The 6,769-nt window shown below is 37.8% G+C and overlaps 1 pseudogene; it reads right to left on the reverse strand.

Annotated features, from left to right (window-relative positions):
* Window positions 1-3,019: 3,019 nt before the first annotated feature.
* On the reverse strand, window positions 3,020-3,748 carry LOC103241866 (replication factor C subunit 3 pseudogene; annotated as a pseudogene).
* Between the last annotated feature and the right edge of the window lie 3,021 nt (window positions 3,749-6,769).

Below are 6,769 nucleotides of genomic sequence, written 5' to 3' on the forward strand. Positions count from 1 at the left end.
ACTTAAAGTATAATTTAAAAAATAAAAATAAAAAATAAAATTCTATTTTTATGGAAATTTTTCTTTCCTTTTTCCAATTTTAGAATAATTTTTCTTCCTTTTTCTCCAACAACTTTACTACAAGTATAATAGGGTACAGTGTACAAGTGTACTTAGCACTTTGTAAATTGTATTTCTCATAGTTCTGTGTTGATAGTAGAATGGTTATGGTAATAGCTTTGTAATCTACATGAGTTTTTCAATTTTCCTTTATAAACATGTGTAATCAAGGCAAAAGATGTTATTTAGCTGAATAATCAACAAGAGCAATTCTATAGCTCTGTGTTGTGTATACTGGGTAAATATATACTTTCAAACTTATTTTTATGTCAGGATTCAGTATCTTGTGTCTGGTTGTCTTATCTAATGGATGGATTTTTAACTCACAAACAACATAAATATTCATTTTTAATAAATATATTTTATTTTATTTCACTGTTCTCTACATAGCAGTTAGTTGCATTTTAAAAGAAATCATGAGTATTGCTGTTTATTTAATAACACAGTTAACAGAGCTAAGGAGGAAATGACAGCAATAATAAATGTGGTATCAGTGAAATAATTGCTCCACTGTGGCTTCTTCATTAAAGATCGTAAGTCAATGGGCTGTGTGAAAGTTTACCGCTGATTTTTTTTCTGGGCCCTACATTTTCATGTTATGTAAATGTCCTACTTGTACCATATGATTGCTAGAGACTCAATGAGCCATTTGAATGGCAAACAGTTAACACATTACTTTCTGTCCTTCTGTTTTACTCATGTGGTAATTGTAGCCAAAGTTTAGTTGCTCCAATGTTCTTTTAAATAATTATATTGCTTGTTGGCTGCATTTTCCCCTTGATATAGCGAATGGTTGAGGATAATTCATTTTGAAATTGAGTAATAACCATGACTGTGTGTTACAGGAACATAACTAGTTTGGATTTATTTGAAAATGTTGTTTCAATTAGATTCAAATGGTAAATGGAGAATTTTTATCGGCATGAGACAAACATGTACTACTACTACAATTTCTTGCATTACGTTCTCAAATTTATTTTCTTCTAAGAATACCATTGGTTATTTCGATGCTGAGATTGTTTGTTCAGGTATCGTATTTGAGCCAAAGTTTCTTTTGAGAATCAGCCTGTCACTGGTAAACAAGGCAGATACTGAATAAAGTCCTGGAGGGCAGGGAAGCTATGAGTCACTGCTGCATCACTTTAAGGTTGGGGCTCACAGCAGAGGTTTAATGAGTTCCAAGGAAATGACTAAGACTGGTATTCCTGAAACACAGCTTGTGGCTGTCCACTGGGGCCCATGTGGCTCTTCTGAGATGGCCTCATAGACTTAAGTTTTACACAGTCTATCAGGGCAAATAACAGCTTATCCCTTATGTCTAACACCTTAAAGGATTTTCCTTCTCAAATCATCCTTTATCTATTCATTCTTCTATCAAGTGTCAGTGACTTCTTATTACCACTTTTTTTTTTTAAGAAAGCATGCTTATATTTGCCTTTTAAAAAATTGTATAAATTCAAGGAGTACAAGGGCAGTTTTGTTATGTGAACATATTGCATAGGTGAAATCTAAGCTTTTAGTATAATCATCATCTGAATAGTGTACATTGTACCCATTAAGTAATTTCTCAGCCCTCACTTCTCTGTTCCCCTCTCACCCTTCTGAGTCTCCAATGACTATTATGCTACACTCTGTGTCCAGGTATCACTTTCTTTCTTTTTTAAAATAACTTGTAATTTAGGTTCAGGGATATACGTGCAGGTTTGTTATATAGGTAAACTTGTGTCACGGGTAGGGGATGTTGTGGTACAGATTATTTTGTTACCCAGGTAGTAAGCCTGGTATCCAATAGCTATTTTTTCTCATCCTCTCCCTCCTCCCATTCTTCACCCTCAAGTAGGCCACTTTCTTTATATCTGGAATTCTTCTTGGGATGATAGGAAGACTAAACTCATTCATTCATCTACACAGTCATTCAAAATTATTATTGAGTGCCCACTGGGCCAGAGACCATTCTAGGAGCTGAAAATGTGTTAGTGAGCAAAGCCCTCTCACCAACCCATCCTGGTGCTTACATTGTGGGACCCAAGACAAGAGTACAAATGAATACAATTTATCATATGCCTAGGTATTTAAAAGCCATTCATCAAGTTAACAAATGACTGAATAAAATGCATGTTCTCCTCCTACCCTAAAAAATATGCCTTTATGACTTTCAAGTTCAAGTTTAGAATTCTCAATCCCCATGAAATCTCCCACTAGAACACAAGGGTCTAATGAGGAGAGCCAGCCATCAGTCTCTGGCTCCCAGCTGAGGCCCAGGTCTCCCTCCTCTCACCCTCTTCTCCCTTCTGCCCTGCAACGGTCTTCTTGCATGTTTGTGTGAACACCTCTAACCCTGTCCAAGCTCTGTTTACACTTTCTGAGAACAACTCGTGAGTATAGGGATGAACTCAGAAAGAGACCCATGGAGACCCCGGAAGCAAGCTCAGGCTCACTTGAGAAAGGATTTCCAAGGTTCTCAGTATTCATGGTATGGACTATAAAAAGGGCTAAGTTCTCTGGGTTGACAGAACCTTCCTTTACTCCACCAGGGACCAGCATTCCAGGCCTTCTTCTATAACTACAGCACTACAGCCTGACTGGGTAAACCTTAGAGGTAGACCAAGTAATAAAGAGAAGTTGCCTACCCTAGCGGATTTTCTTTACCAATCTTGCAGATTTTGCCTTTTCTTCACTGCCAGTGAAACCATCTGAACAGAAAGTTTTCTTTTTCAGGACTTTCTGATTTTTGCCTTTACTAGTAATGTAATTTCTTCAATAGAAATGGTTTTATATATAAGTTACACACACATATACTTATTAATTATATATACTAATTATATATATAATATATGTACATTCTCGGTAAGTTTGGCCATTTGTGGCTTCTAAGGAATCTATTTCATCTCAATTGTCAAATTTACATGCTTAGACTCATTTATAACATTTTCTTTTGATCCTTTAAATGTCCATGAGGTCTGTAGTGATATTCCGCTTCACACATAAGCAGGACTTTTCTGAGATTTCTGCAGGTCTTCTCTGCAAGTCTGTGAGTCAGTTGTGAAGGAAGATTCAGATCTTCCTTCTTGCACACAGTACATAACACATAGTAAATATCTCCAATGCTGGAAGCAGGCACACAAACTGCCAAACACCTACTACAAATAGGTGGTATCTCATTAGATGTAGCACAAGATCAATCTGCAGGTGGACATACACTTGTCCATGGTTCTTTACAAGGCATGTTGAGCATCTTTAATGAGTTTGTCAACTTCTGTCAATAACACCATTTTAAAATATCTGAGAGTTTGTTTCAAGTTGCTGTGATTGAGCCACCGTTTTCAACATCTTCTGAATTACTACCTCATCAATATTTCCAGCGTCGCTGGGATTAACTTCAAGGTGGTAATTACTTGCAATGGTGCTAATTTCAATTTTTTTAGATGGAATCCTGATGGTATGATATTCAATTCTCAATTTTTCCACTCCAACACCATAAAGTTTATGTAGAACATACATAGCACTTGTCTTTTTTCCGGCACCTGATGGTCCATACACTTAAAGGTGAGGAAAGTCACCACCCTGCACCAGGCTAGGCTGCCTGCTCCCTGTGATACTCCATCCATCCCAAGGAGTAGTGCTGGTACTTGTCCACCCAGAGGCTCATGAAAGCTTGAGTTCCTGAGGTCTGATAAATGAAAGTCCCACATGCATGTCTGTCTTTTTAATAATAACCATTCTGGCCAGTGTGAGATGGTATCTCATTGTAGTTTTGATTTGCATTTCTGAAGAGAGAAAATGCAATGCTACTTTGGTACATGAAATTTGTATTCTGAAGGCAACTTTAACTCTGCAGAGTTACAATATATTTGTAATATCTCATGTCTGCCTGCCCTGAAAGGTGAGACTACTGACTTAAAGTCACTTCCACTTCAAGGTGTGACTACAAAGGAAACTAGGGGACATATGCTAGCATTAGAAAAAATAAGTTAAACACTGATAATGAGCTTTTCTAGCTGAATCTGGCAGCCATGAGATTTTCTGTAGGGTCCAAATCCCACCTAAATCCCATTTGTCTTCTAATTCTTCTTTGCTTTGATTCCATTCTGACCACCAGTTTCCTGACTGTAATTGTCAACATGTAATACCTTTCCAAGTATCAATTTCTAAAATTATAGCTTGCTTTGTGATGATTACAGTTTAGAGGGATGTATCTTCTCTCCTTAACACTATTGGTCTGCAAATCACCACATAGCAAAGGTTATTTCTTTGGGAGTCCTGGAGATGGCCAATTTCTTAGGGAGACATGCCCTAGTTTTCATGTGAAAATACCTCCCCAGCCTCATCCTAGATATCAAGATTCATATGGCCTGTGAGAGAAAGGAAGTCAGTCTTCACTCCACTTATACCTGTGAACCCAAAAGTATCTGAGACAGGTCTCAATCAATTTAGAAAGTTTATTTTGGTGAGGTTAAGGACACATCCATGATACAACATCAGGAGATTCTGATAACATGTGCCAAAGATCATTGGGGAATAGCTTGTTTTTATACAACTTAGGGAGACATAATACATCAGTCAATTTATATAAGATTTACACTGGTTTGATCTGGAAGTGTGGGACAACTCTAAGTTGGGGTTTCCAGGTCATAGGTAGATTTAAAATTTTTCTGATTGACATTTGGTTGAAAGCGTTATTATCAATAGAAAGGAATGTTTGGTTTATAAGTGGTCATGAAGACCTAGGTTTTTTCATGGAGATGAAGCCTCCAGGTATCAGACTTCAGAGAGAAGAGATTGTAAATGTTTTTATTAGACTTAAAATCTGTGTTGATGTTAACACTGTTCAGCTTTTCCTGAATTCCAAAAAGGAGGAGAGTATACTGAGGCATATCTGATCCCCCTTCCCACAATGGCCTGAACTAAGATTTTCAGGTTAACTTTGGAATGCCCTTGGCTGAAAGAAGGGGTCCATTCAGATGGTTAGGGACCTTAGAATTTTATTTTTGGCTTACCCACCCAAGTCCCAATGTATGATCAAAGTAGTAACAGAAGATAAGTAAGTAAAGCAGGCTGAACCACAAAAGAAGATCCCAGATGTAGGAGATCGTGATGAGACCTAGAGAGGACTGATTTGGGAGGACTAGTGATAAGCTAAACAAACATGAGGAATACTCCTTGAGGATGGTGGAGTATGGTGGTAGGACATATGCTTTTGACCAATGTAAAATTCCAAGTTCCGGTATCTGTGGTCAAATAAAAAACTAGGTCCTCATCACTGGAGCTGATTAGAGAAATGTGAATTCCCAACTTTTCAAGAAGTCCCATAGGCCAAGCCAGGGCACCAGCTATAACCCTGGGCAAAGCAGCGCTCTCGAATTTAGGCACTTTCCAAAGAAGGCTAATAGATAAGAGCTATCTGCTGGAAGCACTCCCAGCATTTGGGAAAATAAATCCTTCAGTCCTGATAATCTGGGTGTCCTCTATAGTCCACCCCTTGCAATACTAGGATACAATTCTTCAAGTCAATTCTGGGAACAGTTACTGAAGGATCCCAGTAAGCCTCTCTTTCTGGGGGAAACATAGAAAAAGAAGATTAACAGGAAAATATATGGCCCTTGCTACTATAGCTGGCCTTGAAGAAACAACTGACACTCATTGTGTGTCTCTCCTTTACTTTCATTCTGGATTCCCTTCATCTTCAACTAACACATCCGCTTGTCTCAGTTATTTACCTTGCAGCATGATCCACCCCCACATGCCTAAGAAACCTGAGTCCCTGGTCACACAGGTTTCTTAGGCCAAGGCTGTTACACCTGTTCATTTGCCTTGAAAATTTGGCAAGGATATACCTGAAAGGTGCCCAAGTGCATTGAGTACCAAATATATTTTCCCTGTCCCCATTATAACAGTATCCCTTTCTCCTTCTGATAATCATTATTAATTACCCTTTCTAAGATGATGATTCTTCTTATTTTCTGTTCTTCACTTTCCAAGAAGAACTTGAAGTAACCAGCTGTTAGCCATAGTTTGTACTTCAATGGGAGTCTTCCTGTATCTTCCTAGTCGGAAGTGCTTCTCCTTGGTAACTAACATATTTAAGATTCCAGAATTTGGGGTACAGGAAACATAAATTCCCCTAAGGGAATTACTGAGAGTGAGAGTGAGCAATGTACTTCTGCTTCCATTCCTTGGTTCATAGAACAAGGTATTCTACCTATTTGAGACACCAGTTAAAGATTTTGCTATTCTTGCCTCTTGGATCCAGGACACTCAAAATAAATAAATAAATAAATAAACAGTCCCTTACGTATGTTCCAGACTCCTACCAGTAGAAGTTGGCTATGTTCTGCACCTCTTTTGGAATACAGTCTTTTTATCTTTTTACTCCCTTCTCAGACCCAAGATGACTCCAACTGGATTCTGTTGTAACTTAATCCTGGTCATTGAGCTTGTGGCCTGGAGGGGAGGTGAGGAAAGATCCTAAAAACCAGCTCCATGCTGTCATGAAGTTCACAGAACTTGCATCATCTTTAATTAAGGGAAGAGATATGTATAATATACACGTCAAAATTACAGTAATATAATATTCTATGTTTTCTGTGTACATACTATTATTGGTGAGTTTTGTATTAGAAGGTTTCTTATTGCTTGTTACCATCCTTTTATTTCAGAATGAAAAACTTTC

This window comes from Chlorocebus sabaeus, chromosome 15 (assembly GCF_047675955.1).
Source record: "Chlorocebus sabaeus isolate Y175 chromosome 15, mChlSab1.0.hap1, whole genome shotgun sequence".
Classification (NCBI taxonomy): Eukaryota; Metazoa; Chordata; class Mammalia; order Primates; family Cercopithecidae; genus Chlorocebus; species Chlorocebus sabaeus.